This window comes from Elephas maximus, chromosome 4 (assembly GCF_024166365.1).
Source record: "Elephas maximus indicus isolate mEleMax1 chromosome 4, mEleMax1 primary haplotype, whole genome shotgun sequence".
NCBI classification, from domain to species: Eukaryota; Metazoa; Chordata; class Mammalia; order Proboscidea; family Elephantidae; genus Elephas; species Elephas maximus.
The window spans coordinates 126,354,371-126,376,492 of record NC_064822.1 but is presented as its reverse complement, the minus strand read 5'-3'; positions in this window follow the sequence as shown (position 1 = coordinate 126,376,492).

The following is a 22,122-nucleotide window of genomic DNA, read 5'->3' as shown; positions in this document are numbered from 1 at the left end:
ATGCACAAAAACTAACTCAAAATAGATCAAAGACCTAAATCTAAAACGATAAAGATCATGGAAGAAAAAATAGGTACAATGCTAGGAGCCCTAATACATGGCATAAACAGTATACAAAATATTACTAGAACTGTACAAACACCAGAAGAGAAATTAGATGACTGGGAGCTCCTGAAAGTCAAACACCTATGCTCATCCAAAGACTTCACAAAAAGAGTAAAAAGATTACCTACAGATTGGGAAAAAGTTTTTAGCTATGACATTTCCAATCAGCAGCCAATCTCTAAAATCTACCTGTTACTGCAAAAACTCAACAACAAAAAGACAACCCAATTAAAAATGGGCAAAGGATATGAACAGGCACTTCACTAAAGAAGACATTCAGGTAGTTAACAGATACATAAGGAAATGCTCACGATCATTAGCCATTAGAGAAATGCAACTCAAAACTACAATAATACATCTCACTCCAACAAGGCTGGCATTAATCCAAAAAACAATAAATGTTAGAGAGGCTGTGGAGAGATTGGAACACTTATACACTGCTGGTGGGAATGTAAAATGGTACAACCACTTTGGAAATCTATTTGGCATTTCCTTAAAAAGCTAGAAATATAACTACCATACGAACCAACAATCCCACTCCTTGGAATATGTCCTAGAGAAATAAGAGTCTTTATATGAACAGATGTATGTACACCCATGTTCATTGCAGCACTGTTTACAATAGCAAAAAATGGAAGCAACCAAGGTACCTATCAATGGATGAATGGATAAATAAATAATGGTGCTTTCACACAATGGAATACTATGCATCAATAAAGAACAACAATGAATCTGTGAAACATTTCGTAACATGGAGGAATCTGGAAGGCATTATGCTGAGTGAAACTAGTCAGTTGCAAAAGGACAAATATTGTATGAGACCACTATTATAAGAACTCAAGAAATAGTTTAAAAAGAGAAGAAAATATTCTTTGATGGTTATGAGAGAGGGGAGAGAGGGAAGGAAGTATAGGGGGATTCACTAATTAGATAGTAGACAAGAACTAATTTAGGTGAAGGGAAGAACACCACACAATACAGAAGAGGTCAGCACAACTGAACTAAACCAAAGGCAAAGAAGTTTCCTGAATAAATCAAGCACTTCAAAGGCCAGCATCAGGGGGTGGAGGGAGTTTGGGGACCATGGTTTCAGGGGACATCTAGGTCAATTGGCATAATTAAATCTATTAAGAAAACATCCTGCATCTCATTTTGGAGAGTGGTATCTGGGGTCTTAAACGCTAGCAAGCAGACATCTAAGATGCATCAATTGGTCTCAACCCACGTGGAGCAAAGGAGAATGAAGAACAACAAAGACAGAAGGTAAGTATGAGCTCAAAAGTCAGAGTAGGCCACACTGAAATCAGAGACTACATCAGCCTGAGACCAGAAGAACTAGATGGTGCCTGGCTACAACAGATGACTGCCCTGATGGGGACACAACAGAGAATCCCTGAAGGAGCAGGAGAGCAGTGGGATGCAGACCTCAAGTTCTTATAAAAAGACCAGACTTAATGGTCTGAGACTAGAAGGACCCCAGAGGTCATGGTCCCCAGACCTTCTGTTAGCCCAAGGCAGGAACCATTCCCAAAGCCAACTCTTCAGAAAGGGATTGGACTGGACTATAAGAGAGAAAATGATACAGGTGAGGAGTGAGCTTCTTGGATCAAGTAGATACACGAGACTATGCGTGCAGCTCCTGTCTGGAGGGGAGATGTGAAGGCTGAGGGGGACAAAAGCTAGCTGAACGGAAATACAGGGTGGAGAGACGTGTGCTGCCTTATGAGGTGGAGAGCAACTAGGAGTATATATAGCAAAGTGTATACAAGGTTTTGTATGAGAGGCTGACTTGATTCATAAACTTTCAGTTAAAGCACAATAAAAATTTAAAAAAGAAAAAAAAGAATTTTAAGTATAAATTAGATATGGCAAAATTTACCCTTCTTAGTATATGCATCTATGAGTTGTGTCAAATGCATACAGTCATGTAACTACCACCATAATCAAAATTTAGGACAAAAAATTATCGGTGCCACTTACTTTGTAGTCAAACCCTCCTCTCATCTCCAGCCTTTGGCAACCAATGACAACCAATACTTGGATCCCCTAACCATGTGCAGATACCATCTGGCTCTCTCCACGTTGCCCTGTGAGAATTGGGGTTGGAGAATTAGCGCAAGAAAATACCAATTCTCTGGCAACTGCTATTGCTGTGAGTAATAAAGTCTTTTGCCTCTGACCCAGGAGTCTTGTGTCTTCTGCTAGCATCCATGAAACTGGAACATGCTAGCATGTTAGCTTGTAACTAGGGTAAAATTTCAGATCTTTTGTAGTTCTTGACAATTTATTTCTTCCTTTCTAATCTGTACGCATTTTACTTCTTTTTTTTTTTTTTTTTTGCCATATTACAGTGGCTGAGACTTCTAGTACAATGTTAAAGAGGAGCAGTAAGAAGCGACGTCTTTGCCGTGTTTCCAGTCTTATAGGGGAAAGCACCCAGTTTCTTACCATTTAATAGATGCCCTTTTATCAGTTTGAGAACATTCCCTTTTATTCCTAGTTTTCTTAGTTTTACAATTTGTTAAAATTTTAGCCAATTTTTTCTTACTGACTTGTTTAGCATTTGGCATTTGATTCGGATTTTAAAGAAAGTGCTCTCCTTGGAAGCGTGTGCCTTTTTTCAGATTTCGAGTTAGTTGATTCTTTGTGATCACCGATGTGTGATGAATTAAAAAAAGTTGTGAGTTTGCAAATCATCTGGTGTTTTTTTGGGGGGGCGGGGGTGGGGTTGGGTGTTGTAAGTGTGGATGATTTTTTTTTCTGTTTTCCAAAGCAGATACTAGAAATACTATTTATTTACTTTTAGGAAAATTTATTTCTATGTGTTTAAAACATCTAGAGATGTATCTTATTTTATAGGCTAAGTGGCAGGTCATTCTGGACCTCAAATAACAGAAAACCCAACTCAAAAAAAAAAAAAAGTTACTTATTATTTCATTTGAAGAGAAAAGTATGAAGTTTAGTTAAGTCAGGCCAATAATTATGTTAGAGGCCTAGATTCTTTCTGCTTTTCCATTCTGCTATTCTCAGGGTATTGTTGTGTTCTATTAGGCTAACTTCCCCTAATGTCCCAGGATGGCTACCAAAGTTCTGTACATCATATTCAGACAAACATACCCGGAGACAAAGTAACAAACAAAACCCCCAAAACATAAATAAAATTAATGGACTTTTGTACCATTTGTTTTTTAAGAGAAACAAAAATATTCCAAGAAGTCTCCCCACAGACTTTCTGCAGGCCTTATTAGGCTGGATTACACCACATGCCCATCGCTCAGTCAGTCGTTAGAAAAGGAACGGAAGTACTATACTTCATTTAACCTAATCAAGATTCACTCCTAGGCTGGGAAGGGAACAAATTCCTTTCAAGCACATGTCAACTGATCGTTGGACAAAATTAGGATTTTATTAGCAAAGAAAAACGTGGAGAATGATTGTAAAGTGAGTTAAGAGTAATGGTGCCTGGCAGAATCCACAAGGCAGAAAGAGGACAAGCTTAGGAGTCAATGTATGTAGGTTCAAATTCTGGCCCTTTGAACTTTAGCAAGTACAAGGTGGATAATCTATCTGTCTGTCTGTCTATCTCTCTCTCTCTCTATCATCTGTCTATCTATCTATCTATCTATCATCTATCTATTCTACCTATCTACCTATACTTACCTCTCTCTCTATCTCTCTCTCTATCTCCCTATCTCTCTATCATCTCTCTATCTCTCTATCTCTGTATCTATCTCTCTCTCTAATCTCTGTCTATCTCTCTCTCTGTCTTTATCTATCTCTATCTACCTACCTCCTTACCTACCTTCCTACCTATCTACCTATATCTATCTATCTAAATGGGGATATATTTTTATTATGGAATTATTTTAGTTTTATAGAAAAGTTGCAAAATAGTCAAGAGATTCCTGTATTCCCTCCACCTGTTTCCTCCATTATTAACATCTTGCATTACCAAGCGGCATTTGTCAAAATTAAGAAACCAACATTGTATATTACTATTAAGCAAACTTCAGTCTTTATTCAGATTTCACCAGTTTTTCCATTAATATCTGTTTTCTGTTTCAGGCTACAATCTAGGATACCAGATTGCATTTAGCCAACTATTAATTTTAACTGTTAAAAAATTCTCAAGCTGAGTATACACGTCATGACTAATATGTTCTCTCTTTTTTTTTTTTTTCCATTGAATAGTAGTTTATTGTGTTTAAGGTAAAAGTTTACACAGTGAATTAAGTTCTCATTTAATAATTTCTATTTGGGTTATTCAGTGATAATGGTTACATTTTTCACAATGTGCCATCATTCTTATTCATTCTGTTCTGGTTGTACCATTTCCAGTACTCTAGTTTCCCTGCCCCCTTACCTTCTCATCTTTGCTTTAGAGTAATTTTTGGCTATTTGGCCTCATATAGATAATTATTTTAAGGAGTTCATTACTCACAGGTGATATTCTTTATTTTATGAGCCAGTCTGCTATTTAGCTAAAAGGTGACCTCAGGGAATAGTTTTGGTTTAAGGTTTAAAGAGTATCTCGAGGCAGAACCCTCTAGTCTCAACTGGTTCAGAAAGTCTGATCTCTGTAAGAATTTGAGTTTTGTTATACATTTTCCTCCCATTCCATTAGGATCAATCTATTGTGGCCCTGAGCAGAATGGTAGGTAGTGGTAGCCAGGCCCCATCTCGTTTTTCTGGTCTCAGGGTAGATGAGACTGTGGTTAGTGTAGGCTATTAGCCCTGTAGACTAGAATCTTCTATGAGACTTTGTTTCCTTGTTTCTCTTTTGTTCTGGACTAAAAAAAAAAAAAAAAAGTAGAGACCAATTAGTTGTATCTTACATGGCTGCTCACAAGCTTTTGAGATCCCAGACACTACTCACCACATTGGGATGTAAGACATACACTTTATAAACTGTTCTATGCCAGTTAACCGGGTTGTCCTATGAGATTATGGTCCTAAGCTTTCAAATCCAGAAAACTACTCTTGCAAGGTGTTTGGTTATGTTTAAAAAGTATCCGTACCTGTGTCCCTGTGGTGTAATGGAATGTATTTTGTGTGGCCTGTCTAGCTATGGTCTTGTAACTCCCACCCAAGTGATTGGTCAGGACTGTGTGATATGGTAATGGTGGCTCACCGAGGAGATTGGTCAGTTTTGCCATCCTGCTGGGCTTGAAATGAACCACCTCATGAGCAGGAAAGAGAAGAGCCCACCACCACTAAGCAAGGGGACACCAGAAGGAGAGACCTGCAGGAAACGGCACAGTGGGATTCCTGGCCCATGGAGCAAGAAAGCTGAGTGCCTTTGGGTGGAGACTGAGGGCCAGGGAGAATCCTACGCCTGACCCACGAATTTGGGACTAGCCAGCCTCCACAGCTGCATGAGGCATTTCCTTTATACAGTCTGTGAGTTCTGTGAGACATTGCAGAGAGTTAAGGAATCCAAAGACAGGAGGGAGAGTAATGAAGGGAGAGGGAGTAGTTAATGTTAGAGATGATGGAGTAGTACAAAAGCCTGGAAAAGTTGGACATTTGGGACATCTTTAATCTCTGCCTCATAGGAACCAGCTTTGTGCTTATCCTTATAAAAAAATTGTTCATTTATTTCAGTGTGGTTTATTATAAATATACATGCATGCACACACATATCTGTGTGTGCATCTATCTATGCACACATATGTGCCCACATATTTATAGCCGCACACATATTTGTGTAACCACACACATATTTCTTCGTTGTTGATGTTGCTGCAAAGTTGTATTTTGTCATATCTTTTCCAAAAATGCCCTTTTCTCTTGTGCATTTCTTAGTGACATCATTTACCTTGGTCAAGCTGTTTGAACTTCATCCACATTTGATGCTCCCTTTCCCATCACCAGAAATAACAAGTGTCTACTATCTAGACAGTGCTTTCCCTCTCCCCTACAACCATGCCTGTTAACCACCAATGAGTGCTGGTCTCTCTCTCTCTCTTTATATATATGTCTTATAAAAGTGCAATCATACAATATTTGTCCTTTCGTGGTTGACTTATTTCACTTAGTGTAATATCCTCCTAATTCATCCACATTATGTTTCGAGGACTCATCATTATTCTTTATGACTGTGTAGTATTTCACTGTGTGTTGTTGTTGTTAGGTGCCCTTGGGTCGGTTCCAACTCATAACTACCCTAGGTACAACAGAATGAAACACTGTCCAATCTTGTGCCATCCTCACAATTGTTTTTATGCTTGAGCCCATTGTTGCAGCAACTGTGTCAGTCCACCTTGTTGAGGGTCTTCCTCTTTTTTGCTGACCCTCTATTTTACCAAACATTATGTCCTTTTCCGGAGATTGATCCCTCCTGAAAACATGTCCAAAGTATGTGAGATGTAGTCTTGCCATCATTGCTGTTAAGGAGCATTCTGTTTGTACTTCTCCCGAGACAGATTTGTTCATTCTTTGGCAATCATGGTATATTCAATATTCTTCACCAACACTACAATTCAAAGGTGTCCATTTTTCTTCCATCTTTCTTATTCATTGTCCAGCTTTCGCATGCATGAGGTGACTGGAAAACACCATGACTTGGATCAGGCACACCTTAGACCTCAAGATGACATCTTTGCTTTTTAATACTTTAAAGAGATCTCCTGTAGCCAGTTTGCCCAATGCAATGCGTCTTTTGATTTCTTGACTGCTGCTTCCATGGGGGTTGATTGTGGATCCAAGTAAAATGAAATCCTTGATAACTTCAATCTTTTCTCCCTTTATCATCATGTTGCTTATTGGTCCAGTTGTGAGGATTTTTGTTTTCTTATGTTGAGGTGTAATCCATGCTGAAGGCTGTGCCCTTTGATTTTCATCAATAAGTTCTTCAAGTCCTCTTCACTTTCAGCAAGCAAGGTTGTGTCATCTGCATATCACATGTTGTTAATATGTCTTTCTCTAATCCTGATGCCCCATTCTTCTTCATGTAGTCCAGCTTCTTGAGTTATTTTCTCAGCATACAGATTGAATAAGTGTAGTAAAAGGATACAACTGTGATGCACAACTTTCCTGACTTGAAACCATGCAGTATCCTTTTGTTCTGGTCAAACGGCTGCCTCTTGATCTATGTATAGGTTCCTCATGAGCACAATTAAGTGTTCTGGAATTCCCATACTTCCCAACATTATCCATAGTTTATTACGAGCCACACAGTCAGATGCCTTTGCAGAGTCAATAAAACGCATGTAAATATCTTTCTTGTATTCTCTGCTTTCAGCCAGGAGCCATCTGACATTAGCAATGATATTCCTGGTTCCACGTCCTCTTTTGAATCCAGCTTGCATTTCTGGCAGTTCCCTGTTGATATACTGCTGCAGCCACTTTTGGATGATCTTCAGCAAAATTTTACTTGTGTGTGATATTAATGGTATTGCTCAATAATTTCCTCATTTTGTTGGATCAGCTCTTTTGGAATAGGCATAAATCTAGATCTCTTCCAGTCCATTGGCCTGGTAGCTGTCTTCCAAATTTCTTGGCATAGACAAGTGAACACTTCCAGTGCTGCATTCGTTTGTTGAAACATCTCAATTGCTATTCCGTCAATTCCTTGAGCCTTGTTTTTCACCAATGCCTTCAGTGAAGCTTGGACTTCTTCCTTCAGTACCGTTGGTTTCTGTTCATATGCTGAAATAGTTGAATGTCGACCAATTATTTTTGGTATGCTGAATGTGTGTATTCCTTCCATCTTCTTTTGATGCTCCCAACATTGTTTAATATTTTTCCTATAGAATCCTTCATTATTGCAACTTGAGGCTTGAGTTTTTTCTTCAGTTCTTGTAGCTTGAGATATGCCGAACATGTTCTTTCCTTTTGGTTTTCTATCTCCAGATCTTTGTACATGTCATTATAATTCTTTACTTTGTCTGCTTGAGCCGCCCTTGGAAATCTTCTGTTCAGCTCTTTTACTTCATCATTTCTTCATTTTGCTTTAGCTACTCAATGTTCAAGAGCAAGTTTCAGTTTCTTCCGATATCCATTTTGGTCTTTTCTTTCTTTCCTGTCTTTTTAATGACCTCTTGCTTTCTTCATGTATGACGCCCTTGATGTCATTCAAATTGTTGTACCATGGCGGCTAGCATGTTGTTGTGATGCTGGAAGGTATGCCATTAGTATTCAAATATCAGCAGGGTCACCCATGGTGGACAGATTTCAGCTGAGCTTCCAGACTAAGATAAACTAGGAAGAAGGAATTGGCAGTCTACTTATGAAAAGAATTAGCCAGTGAAAACCTTATGAATAGTGGTAGAGAATTCTCTGATATAGTGCCAGAAGATGAGCCCTTCAGGTTGAAAGACACTAAAAATATGACTGGGGAAGGACTGCCTCCTCAAAGTTGAGTCAACCTTAATGACGTGGATGGGATCAAGCTTTTTGGACCTTCATTTGCTGAGGTGGCAAGACTCAAAATGAGAAGAAACACCTGCAAACATCCATTAATAATTGGAACATGGAATGTATTAAGTATGAATCCAGGAAAATTGGAAATCATCCAAAGTGAAATGGAACATATAACCATCGATATCCTAGGCATTAATAAGCTGAAATGTACTGTTTTTGGCCAGTTTTAATCAGACAATCATATGGTCTACTATGCCTGGAATGACAGCTTGAAGAGGAATGGCGTTGCATTCATGGTAAAAAAGATCATTTCAAGATCTATCCTGAAGTACAATGCTGTCAGTGATAGGATAATATCCATATCCCTAAAAGAAAGACCAGTTAATTTGACTATTATTCAGATTTATGCACCAACCACTAAGGCCAAAGATGAAGAAATTGAAGATTTTTACCAACTTCTGTAGTCTGTAATTGATCGAACGTGCAGTCAGAATGCACTGATAGTTCCTGGTGACTGGAATGTGAAAGCTGGAAACAAAGAAAGAGGATTGGTAGTTGAAAACTATGGCCTCGGTGATGGTTATGATGCTGGAGATCCCATGATAGAATTTTGCAAGACCAATGACTGCTCCATTGCAGATACTTTTTTTCAACAACATAAATGGTGACTATATGTGTGAACCTCACCAGATGGAATACACAGGAATCAAACTGACTATATCTGTGGAAAAGATGATGGAAAAGGTCGATACCATCAGTCAGAACAAGGCCAGGGTCTGACCGTGGAACAGACCACCAATTACTCATATGCAAGTTCAAGTCAAAGCTGAAGAAAATTAGAAGAAGTCCATGAGAGCCAAAGTACAACCTGGAGTATATCCCACCTGAATTTAGAGACCATCTCAAGAATAAATTTGATGTGTTGAACACTAATGATAGAAGACAGACAAGCTGTGGTGACAAGTTGTGAAGAAAGCAAGAGGTCATTTAAAAGGCAGGAAAGAAAGAAAAGACCAAAATGAATGTCAGAGGAGACTGAATGTCTTGAATGTCGAGCATGCTCTTGAATATTCAGTAGCTAAAGAGAATGGAAGAAATGATGAAGTAAAAGAGCTGAACAGAAAATTTCAAAGGGCAGCTCAAGAAGACAAAGTAAAGACTATAATGACATGTGGAAAGACCTGGAGTTAGAAAACCAAAACGAAAGAACACACTCTGCATTTCTCACACAGAAAGAACTGAAGAAAAAATACAACAATCTGAATGACATCAGGGGCATCATATATGAAGAAAGCAAGAGGTCATTAAAAAGAGAAGAAAGAAAGAAAAGACCAAAATGGATGTCAGAAGAGACTGAAACTTGCTCTTGAACATTGAGTAGCTAAAGCAAAATGAAGAAATGATGAAATAAGAGAGCTGAACAGAAGATTTGCCTTGAGTTGCAATATCGAAGTACTCTGCTGGGAAAGTATTAAACGATTCAGGAATCATCAAAAGAAGATAGAAGGAATACACACAGTCAGCATACCAAAAAGAATTGGTGGATGTTCAACCATTTCAATAGGTAGCGTATGATCAGGAACCGATGGTACTGAAGGAAGAGGTCCAGGCTGCACCGAAGGCATTGGCAAAAAGCAAGGCTCCAGGAATTGATGGAATAGCATTGAGATGTTTCAACAAACAGATGCAAAGCTGGAAATGCTCACTTGTCTATGCCAAGAAGTTTAGACCCAGCCAATCGACTGGAAGAGATCTGTATTTATGCCTATTCCAAGGAAAGATGATCCAAAGGAATGCAGAAATTATCAAACAATATCATTAATATCACACACAGGTAAAATTTTGCTGAAGATCATTCAAAAGTGGCTGCAGAAGTACATCAACAGGGAACTGCCAGAAATTCAAGCTGGATTCAAAAGAGGACATGGAATCAGAGATATCATTGCTGATGTCAGATGGCTCCTGGCTGAATGAAGAGAATGCCAGAAAGATGTTTACCTGTGTTTTATTGACTATGCAAAGGCATTTGACTGTGTGGATCATATCAAACTATGGATAACATTGGGAAGAATAGGAATCCCAGAACACTTAACTGTGCTCATGAGGAGCCTGTACATAGATCAAGAGACAGCTGTTTGAACAGGACAAGGGGATACTGCATGGTTTAAAGTAAGGAAGGGTGTGTGTCAGGGTTATATCTTTCACCATACTTACTCAATCTGTATGCTAAGCAAATAACCTGAGAAGCTGGACTATATAAAGAAGAATGGGGTATTGGGTTTGGAGGAAGACTCATTAACAACCTGCATTATGCAGATGACACAACCTTGCTCACTGAAAGTGAAGAGGACTTGAAGAACTTACTGATGAAGATCAAAGACCACAGCCTTCAGTAGAGATTACACCACAACATAAAACAAAAATCCTCACAACTGGAGCATAAGCAACATGATGATAAAGGGAGAAAGAATGAAGTTATCAAGGATTTCATTTTACTTGGATCCACAATCAACATCCACGGAGACAGCAGTCAAGAAATTAAATGATGCATTACATTGGGCAAATCTGCTGCAAAAAACCTCTTTAAATTGTTAAAAAGCGAAGTGTCACCTTGAAGACTAAAGTGTGTGTGATCTAAGCCATGGCATTTTCAATCGCCTCATACGCATGCGAAAGCTGGACAGTGAATAAGGAAGAGTGACGAAGATTTCATGTCTTAGAATCATACTGTTGACGAAGAATGTTGAATATACCATGGACTGCCAAAGAAGGAACAAAGTTGTCTTGGGAAAAGTACAGCTGGAATGTGTCTTAGAAGTAAGGATGGCAAGACTACGTCTCACCTACTTTGGACATGTTATTTTAGGAGAGATCATTCCCTCGAGAAGGGCATCATCCTTGGTAAAGTAGAGGGTCAGCAAAAAAGAAGACCCTCAATGAGATGGATTGACACAGTGGCTGCAACAATGGGTTCAAGCATTACAATGATTGTGAGGATGGTGCAGGACCAGGCAGTGATTCATTCTGTTGTACATAGGGTCACTTTGAGTCGGAACCGATACAAAGGCACCTAACAACAACAACAATTATTCCACCAATATTTATAATATATTTAGGTGATGTATTATAATTGTTGTAATACATTTACTTGATGGGCTTTTCTAATTATAGGCCTTGTCTTACAGATGCACTTTACACTTAGAAGAAATATAGGTAAGACTTTCCCGGCTCACATGCAGCATTTTAGGCCCCAGTTGACCTCCTCTTATGTAATAGTAAGGCATAGGGTTTTATGGCAGAAAAGGCAATTTAAGACTCTCCCATTAATGGAGAGGGTTTTAAATTTCTCTCTGTTCCAGGTGAGCCATAGCTATGATGTACAGAGGAAGAGTCCAAAGTGGTGTAATGAAAGTGAGAGAGCTCTTCAGAAAATGGTGTCATGGGGCTCTGCAATGAATAGGGAAAATAATAACCTAGACAAGTAATGAATAGTTTAGATAAATCTAGAAAGACCCCTAAATAGGTGTCTTATGTCATAGCATAAGAATAAGACAGTGCTCGGATTAAATTGCAATGACCTGCAAACAAATCGCCCTTGTTTGGACATCAGTCACCAAAGACGTTGTTTTGGTTTTCCTAAAATTTATATTTAGTCTTATTAATCTCTCAATGTACTTACTTCCCCAGGATCATATTAGTTCCTTCTTAATCCTTGAATTGTCTTTCTATATTGCAAATGTTAGAGTCATTCTTCAGAGACAGGATGGACTCCTATCAAAAATTTGGTTCAAATGTCAAGACTGATGATGCCACACACACACCAAGAAAGTATGAAAAGATTTCTTACTTACGTAATTGAGACTTTTCTGGGTCAAGCAGGGCAGGATTCTCAAGAAGGCCCAAAATGGCTTGAGAGAGCAAGGAAAGGAGACTGGCTCGGTTTTTTTTAGGAGGTAGACCCAGGCTGAGGGTTCCTGTGCATGGTGAGGGTTTGTGTAATTTGAATCTCCTGCTGACACTAAAAAAAAAAAAAAGCACCCAGACTTTCTTATCAGCTTGCCCTGGTGTGGGACAGAGGGAAAGAAGGAGGGTGAGGCTTAAAAGTTGTCATCAGTCAAACATCAAAAAATAGAGCCATAATTCTTATTACAGTAAGATACCTAGAAATACACATCCTTGGGGAGTCCTGCTGAACATGATGCTCCAGCTATTTGAGCCTCTGAAAGCTGGGTGGTAAAGTTGCCAGGAGTGGGGCAAAAAGGGATGAAGAAGAAGAGAATGCATAATCTTGGAAAATCTTTTGCCTGTATTAGTTACTTATTCTGGTTCTCCATAAAATTAAAATTTACTACTTTTACCTATCACCTCTTCATGACCAGGCTTCTACCTGCCTGCCTCTTCATTCTCCCTATAATTCACTAAAAAACCATAACCAAACTCACTGCCTTTGAGTCTATTCCAACTCATAGCAACCCTACAGGTCAGAGTAGAACTGCCCCATAGGGTTTCCTAGATTGTAATCTGCACAGAAATAGGCTGCCACATCTTTATCCTGCAGAGCAGTTGGTGGTTTCAAATCGCCAACCTTTCGGTTAGCAGCCAAGCTCTTAACCACTGCACTACCAGGGCTCCATCATTCACTAAGCCCAGCCCAGCTGGCCTTTTATTTTTTAAAAAAAACTTTGAAATGGTGCAATGGTTAGCTGCTCCAGTGCTAACCAAAAGGTTGGCAATTTGAAACCACTATTGGCTCCATGGGAGGACAGACCTGGAAATCAGCACCTGTAAAGGTTATAAACTTGGAAACCTATGGGGGCAGTTCTACTCTGTCATATAGGGTCACTATGAGTCGGAATCAACTCGATGGCACACAACAATATGTTAAATGCGTTAAACATACTAACGTTTCGCCATTATTAAAGAAAGATAAAGACTAAGAGTCCAAAGAAGCAGTGAGAGGAAAAGTTTTACTACGCAATAGGAAACATAATCTATGACAGAGTCTAGGCTCTGGAGGACGAAGTTCAGGGGAAGTGGAATGGGTCAGGTCTGTGAAAGTCGAAAGACCTGGAACTGTCTCTCCCCTTATTAAGAGTGCAGCTGGCAGGCTGGCAGTAGGTAAGCACTGGCTTGCCTGGAAGTGATCAGCAGCCTAGGTGGGATTCTTATCTCAGGATTATGGTGGCCAGTTGCTATGAATGTGATGTGTCAGGATTATGGCTTCTGTTCATGCTTATAAATAAGTAGGCTAGGTAGCGAAGTCAATGTCATCATATTTGTTTCAGATTGATTTCTTTAGAAACAAAATGTCAAAGTTGAAGATACGCTCTACCCATTCTCTTTCCTCCCCCATTACTAAGTATACTTCTTTGTTGTTCTTAGTTGCCGTCAAGCCCATTCCAACTCACGGCGACCGCATGTGTGCAGAGTAGAAATGCCCCATAGGTTTTCCAAGGCTTTGATCTTTGGAGGGCAGATCTCCAGGACTATCTTCTGAGGCACCTCTGATTGGGTCTGAACCGCCAACCTTCTGGCTAATAGTACAGTGCTTAACCATTTGCGCCACCCAGGGATCCTTTTTTTCCCTAAAAGCATACTTCCTCATCATATTTTTATGCTTATTACATACGTACATAGAGTCTCTGAGTGGTGCAAACAGCACACTTGGCTGTGAACCTAAAGGTTGGAGGTTTGAATCCACCCAGAGGCTCCTCAGAAGAAAGACCTGTCAATTTACTTATAAAAACTCAGCCATCGAAAACACTATGGAGCACAGTTCTGCTCTGACACACATGCAGTTACTATGAATAGGAATCAACTTGATGGAACTGGTAACTGGGTATGTATGTACATATTCACAGATAACATGTTAGTTTTACATAATAAATTTATCTCAGTTTGATCTACAATATGTATTCTTTTGTAATTTTAAAAAAGTCAATATTATATCTATAGGATTTGTCTATGTTGTATATGTAAATCTTAAGCTGAGTTCTCTATAGAAGCAAAACCAGTGAAGCGTCTTAGGCTGGGTTCTCTGGAGAAGCAAAACCAGTAAAGCATGTAAGTACATATATACAGAGAAATTTATATCAAGGAAATGGCTCATGTGGTTTTTAGAGGTTGTTACGTCCCAAGTCAATGGGGAAAGAAAGAGGCTTCTCCTGTTTCACATAGCTGCAGGGGCTGGCAAACCCCAGGTCAGCAGGATGGATAGTAGGGCTGTTGCAGGCTTCCCCTGACTCATGTAGCCAGAGGGGCTGGCAAACCCAAGATTGGCAGGCTGGAGAACAGGGCTGTTGCTTACAAGCTGTGAAGATCATTGCTGACTCCTGGCCACCTTATGTGTTACGGAGTAGAACGGCTTCATAGAGTTTTCTTGGCTGCAATATTTATGAAAACCGACCACCAGACCTTCCTTTCACGGCACTAGTGGGTGGGCTCATAGTCCAAGACAAGTTGTTTGCAGCACCCAGGGACGTAAAAAAAAAAAAACCCAAAACCCACTGCACTCAAGTTGATTCTGACTTAAAGAGACCCTATAGGACAGAGTAGAACTGCCCCATAGGGTTTCCAAGGCAGTAATCTTTACAAAAGCAGACTACCATATCTTTCTCCCTTGGAGTGGCTGGTGAGTTTGAACTGTCCACCTTCTGGTTAGCAACTCAGCCCTTAACCATTGTGCCACCAGGACTACTTAGGGACCTAGATACTTAGAAAAAATTGAGATTGCAGTAGTGTAGGGAATGTGTGCTAGGAGAAGAGGCTGGGATGGGAGAAAGGGGCCAGGTCCTGAGAGATGCTTTGGACTTTGCCTTTCAGGCAGTGGAGAAGAACTTTAAATATAAATAAAGATGACTAGGCAACATGGAGATTCCCTTGGGTGGTGGTGAGGTATATCTGATCTAATACTTTTAATATTCACCTCTTCTCTGACAGTTGAGGCAGCAACTCTATTATAGTTACTCAGGTAATTGTTGTAGGTCTCCATTCAAAAGCCTCTTGAGTTTGTCTTCCTTCTCTGGGAATTTTAACTCTCCAGTGACCTCAGTGTACAGCCAGGGCTGAGAAACACAGGCCTTGTCTCCTGACTGATCTCAGAGGAGCTCTCTCTTTGGCTTCTCCCGTCTCTCTCTAATGTTTGCTGGGGTGACCTGCAAATCATCCAACTCTGTGTTTAAGACCTCATTACAAACATTGAGAGCCATGGGCTTTATGTGAAAATAAAGTTTCACACCTTTTTAGTTGAATCCTACCCACTCTCAATGGCTTCATAATAAACCCCACTCAAAACTGAAGTTCAACAGAAGTTAGTTCTGGTTCTAATAAAACACCATCAAACAATATCACAAGCTGTTAATCCATGCCCAAATAAGATAGTAGAGAAGACGTCAAGCACCCCGTCACCCACCATTTGAAGAATTCTGGTAGATGGTTTTATGCCATGAGTGTTTCTAACATAAGAGGTCTTCATGGGAATGGCGAATCCTTTGGTCCCCTTTGTGAGGTCTCCAAACTGCCTCGGTGCCTTTTCATCTAGTTGGGAACATGAGATCTCCTTTAACTCTCTAGATGCAAAGCCACCATACACAGTGTTGTTGTTAGCTGCTGTGGAGCCAACCACCCACTCATGGAGACCCCATGCACAAAGGAACAAAATGCTGCCTGATCCTGCACCATCACCATGATCAGTTATGAATCAGACCCTTGTGATCTCTAGTCTGTCTGAGTCTAGAAGATCCACTGAAACCCGTTCAGCACCATAGCAACATGCCCAACTCCACTGAGTGTGCACGAAGCTGTGCATGATGTACATTGGCCAGGAATCAAACTTGGGTTGCCCTCATAGAAGGTGATAAATTACTATATTCTGAACTACCAATGCTCTCTACCCTGGGCAGTACAAGTTTAAAATTCCTACTTTGGATCTTCTTTCCCTCAACCACGATGTAATGGGGTTAATCAAACTAGAGACAAGGAAGATCACTAGACCCTTTGTTTTTATTTTTGCGCTCTATTTTCTCTTCACTTTTATCTTTATTCCCTGAAATCAGTGTTGTCAAGAAATTCTTCCTACCACAATTATGCTGCTTTCCCAGAAACTCTGGACCTGGCAGACAAGAGCTGTTCCAGCCCACACCCAGGCCTTTGCATGGCACCATCCTTACTCACAGCTCCTGTGGGTTTTTTCAAGACAGAGAAAATTCAAAACACACTCTTCCTCTTTTGAGGCAAAATGGCCCCAGGAAGAGATTCATGCTAACATAATAGAGTCTGACAAGATGTGCAGCTCATGCTGACTCCTCACCCATATCAGGATGCATATTTGAGAAGAACTGCCAAGTACTAAAAAAAAAAAAAATACACACAACTTAATTCTTGTGGTTTTTGTACCCCTATTTCAGACAGGCTTGGACAAATTCTGTTAATTCTATTGCTAAGCAATGGCTCCAAAGGCATTTCCAGCAACTTGAGGGAGAAATGACACGGGGAGGAAGTAAAAGGATGATAACATGAGCCTGGGGCAGGGGCACCTGAGCCACCCAACCTGCTGTAGAGAGCGGTTGCCATCTACCTTACACACTTTTTGAAATATGTCACGTTGGGGTGGAGTTAGAAGGCAATTGGAGAAATACCCTCAATTTCCCTAAATAAGCTCATAGTGAATGAGAGAGAAGGTATAGCTCCCTTCTGCAAGGTGAGGTCAGTCTGGTTCTTCAACCCTCTGTGTACAGAGGTGAGCAATGCCCAACCTATGTTGCGGGTGAACTAGGGAACAGGACCCTGGGTTTGGAAGTTGTCTAGGTGCCAGGATTGATCAAAGTGGGTCCCAGAGGTTAAGTTATGGGTGTCCAAAGCAACATTTAGGGTTGAATACACGGATGGGTTTAAAACATCAAGCCCAAAACCAGTGCCAGCAAGTGAAACCAAGACTTGAAAGCAAAGAGTGGGCAACTGGACCTGGAACAGATTTTATAGACCAGGCTTGGAAAAATCCCTGAGACAGCAGAGTATCGGGAGCCTTTGAAATAGACTCTACAATGTTCCCTGGTGGAGGTTGAACTGTAGCTGACTCAGCCCAGGTCAGAGAGGTGAGTCTCAAGGCTTCGTCCTCAAAGAATGCACACATTGGAAGACTAGAGAGCCATATAAACAGATAAACATATACTAGCTCATAAATATAATCTCTAAAATGCTAAAGTGAAAGAGAAAGGAAGCAACTAGAGAAACTCTGAGAGAATGGCCCCTTGGACACGCTTTTAATTCAGTACTGAAGTCACTCCTGAGGTTCACCCTTCAGCCAAAGAATAGACAGGCCCATTAAACAATACCACACGTAGCTCAACCACGTATATGAGACTAAATGGGTACACCAGCCCAGGAGCAAGGACAAGAAGGCAGGAGAGGACAGGAAAGCTGGACGAATGGAAATGGGGAACCCAAGTTTGAGAAGGTGAGAGTGCTTACATGTCACAGGGTTGGCAACCAAAGTCACAAAACAATATGTGTATTAATTGTTTAATAAGAAATTAATTTGTTCTGTAAACCTTCATCTTAAGCACAATAATAAAAAGAGAGAAAGGAGGCTCATTGGGTCTGTTTTGGGGGTAGTGCCATGAAAAGTTTTATAGAGTGTGCCATGATTGAACAAGAAGGTTTTGAGTGATGAAGGCAGACAGGATGTGGGAAAGGCCAAGAGAATGTCATGTGCAAAGACATGGGGGTGTGAAGCAGCATGACTTGTACTGAGCCACTGGCGTGGGATCATTCTGGAGGGCAGGAACAAATAGTGAGGGTGAGAGTCAAACAGGAGAGGAAGAAACCTGGGCTGGTATAATGACAGAGGACCACATATTCCATGCTAAGGAGCTGAGTTTGTTTTGTCTTGTTTTTCCTTGGGAGTGATGGGCAAACTGATATTTTATTACGAGGGCAAGGTGACTTGATCAGTTTGAGCTCTCAAAGGATCAATTCACAGAGGAAGTGGATGTAGCACAGAAGATTCCTGGAGGGCTACAAACCCAACCCACTGCCGTCGAGTCGATTCCGACTCCTAGCAACCCTACAGGACAGAGTAGAACTGCCCCATAGAGCTTCCAAGGAGCACCTGGTGGATTTGGACTGCTGACCCTTTGGTTAGCAGCCAGAGGGCTACAAGAATGTAAAAATTTGGCCAGTTAGAAAGTTACTGCAACGGTTCAAAAAAAAAAGAAAGAAAAAAACTCACGGCTGTCGAGTCAATTCCAAATCCTAGCGACCCTATCTATAGGACAGGGGACAACGTCCCCATAGGGTTTCCAAGACCGTAAATCTTTCGGAAGCAGATTGCCACATCTTTCTCCTGCTGAGCCATTGGTGGTTTCAAACTGCTGACCTATTGGTTAGCAGCTGAGCACTTTACCGACTGTGCCACCAGGGCCCCTTTTCAATAGTTCAAGTGAGGGCTAAAAAAGGCTTGAAGCAAACTGGTGGCAGGGAGATTGAGGAAGGAGTATGCAGGGACAGATCCAAGATATAATTAAAATTTGGTGATGAGTTAGAGATATGAAGTAGAGATAAGAGTCAAAGATGAGTAGCCCAAATGCCATTCATGCCATCTGGCTGTCATCTCTCATGCCTCTGACTTCCCATTGCACTTGACCTCTATTTATAATGCGCATTGGCCAGTAAGCCCTCATTACCTGCAAAACCCCATCAACCCTTCCATACTCATTTCCTACCATTCTCTCCCTTGCTCAGTGTGCTTTGGCCATACTGGTCTCATCAAACATTCCAAGCATACTCATGGCCTTTGCACTTGCTGTTCCCTTCGCCTGTGACTGTCTTTACCTGGATACCCTAGTGGCTGGCACCCTGGTTTCTCTCAGGTCTCTGCCCAAATAGCAACTAATCAGAGAGAACTTGCCTAACCACCCTATTGGAAATAGAAACCAGTCTTCCCCCACCCCATGTCATGTTTTTATACCCATAACCCTACTCGATTTTTCTACAGAGTACTTAGCCATCCTATTATCACAAAAGGTCTAATTATGCTGTGTTAACTGAAAGTCTTCAAATGTTAGCTGGTAAACAGAGCAGAAGCTCCTATCTTGCTCATGTAATGTGTTTAATGCAGGTCAACAAGGGGCACTGCTCATAGCATCATTGAACTTTTGCTTCCACAATTACTGCAGCACTGGGAGGGGAATGTGGTGGTTTGTGCCCCGGCTCTTAAAGCTTCTGCCTGTAAATGACACATAATTGCTGACACATGACCATGCCTAGCTTCAAAAGGGGTAGAGAAGTGTGATATTACCATGTTCCCAGAAGAGGGAGAGTCAACAATATTTAGTGAAGAGTGTTATGTTGGTACTATACCAGACACATGATTATTCGTTTATTGCCTATCTCCCTCCTTCAGAACATGAGCTGCATGATAGCAAAGACTTTACTTTGTTGCCTGCTGTTTTCCTGACTCTTAGAACATGCTTGGCATGTAGTAGACACTTAATAAACATTTTTGGGTGACTGAACATGAGTCTTAGCTCTTCCTCTAGACTGAAATTCCTTGAGGGCACACTTGACGCTCATTTATCTTTGTATCTCCTTTGATTTCTGTACAGTGACTTATTGTTAGTCACCAATGAGTCAACTCCAAATTCATGGTAACTCCTTGTATAACAGAATGAAACGTTATCTGGTGCCTTCTTCATGATCATTGGCATGTCTGAGTCTATCGTTGCACTCACTGTGTCAATCCATCTCACTGAGGGTTTCCCATGTCTTCACTGGTCCTGCACTTTCCCAAACATTGATATCCTTCACCAGAAATTGGTCTCAAACAAAATTCTGTGATCCATAGGATTTTATAGACTAATTTTTTTTCCACTTTTTTTTTTTACTGAGCTTCAAGTGAACGTTTACAAATCAAGTCAGTCTGTCACATATAAGTTTATACACACCTTACTCCATACTTCCACTTGCTTTCCCCCTAATGAGTCAGCCCTTCCAGTCTCTCCTTTCGTGACAATTTTGCCAGCTTCCAACCCTCTCTACCCTCCCAACCCCCTCCGGACAGGAGATGCCAACACAGTCTCAAGTGTCCACCTGATACAAATAGCTCACTCTTCATCAGTATCTCTCTCCTACCCACTGTCCTGTCCCTTCCATGTCTGATGAGTTGTCTTCGGGAATGGTTCCTGTCCTGGGCCAACAGAAGTTTTGGGGACCATAACCGCCAGGATTCCTCTAGTCTCAGTCAGACCATTAAGTCTGGTCTTTTTGTGAGAATTTGGGGTCTGCATCCCACTGATCTCCTGCTCCCTCGGGGGTTCTCTGTTGTGCTCCCTGTCAGGGCAGTCATCGTTTGTGGCCGGGCACCAACTAGTTCTTCTGGTCTCAGGATGATGTAAGTCTCTGGTTCATGTGGCCCTTTCTGTCTCTTGGGCTCATAGTTATCGTGTGACCTTGGTGTTCTTCATTCTCCTTTGCTCCAGGTGGGTTGAGACCAATTGATGCATCTTAGATGGCTGCTTGTTAGCATTTAAGACCCCAGACGCCACATTTCAAAGAGGGATGCCGAATGTTTTCATAATAGAATTATTTTGCCAATTGACTTAGAAGTCCCCTTAAACCATAGTCCCCAAACCCCCGCCCTTGCTCCGCTGACCTTTGAAGCATTCAGTTTATCTGGGAAACTTCTTTGCTTTTGGTCCAGTCCAGTTGAGCTGACCTTCCGTGTATTGAGTATTGTCCTTCCCTTTACCTAAAGTAGTTCTTATCTACTAACGAATCAGTAAAAAACCCTCTCCCACCCTCCCTCCCTCCCCCTCTCGTAACCACAAAAGTATGTGTTCTTCTCAGTTTATACTATTTCTCAAGATCTTATAATAGTGGTCTTATACAATATTTGTCCTTTTGCCTCTGACTAATTTCGCTCAGCATAATGCCTTCCAGGTTCCTCCATGTTATGAAATGTTTCACAGATTCGTCACTGTTCTTTATCGATGCGTAGTATTCCATTGTGTGAATATACCACAATTTATTTAACCATTCATCCGTTGATGGACACCTTGGTTGCTTCCAGCTTTTTGCTATTGTAAACAGAGCTGCAATAAACATGGGTGTGCATATATCTGTTTGTGTGAAGGCTCTTATTTCTCTAGGGTATATTCCGAGGAGTGGGACTTCTGGGTTGTATGGTAGTTCTATTTCTAACTGTTTAAGATAACGCCAGCTAGATTTCCAAAGTGGTTGTACCATTTTACATTCCCACCAGCAGTGTATAAGAGTTCCAATCTCTCCGCAGCCACTCCAACATTTATTATTTTGTGTTTTTTGGATTAATGCCAGCCTTGTTGGAGTGAGATGGAATCTCATCGTAGTTTTAATTTGCATTTCTCTAATGGCTAATGATCGAGAGCATTTTCTCATGTATCTGTTAGCTGCCTGAATATCTTCTTTAGTGAAGTGTGTGTTCATATCCTTTGCCCACTTCTTGATTGGGTTGTTTGTCTTTTTGTGGTTGAGTTTTAACAGAATCATATAGATTTTAGAGATCAGGCGCTGGTCGGAGATGTCATAGCTGAAAATTCTTTCCCAGTCTGTAAGTGGTCTTTTTACTCTTTTGGTGAAGTCTTTAGATGAGCATAGGTGTTTGATTTTTAGGAGCTC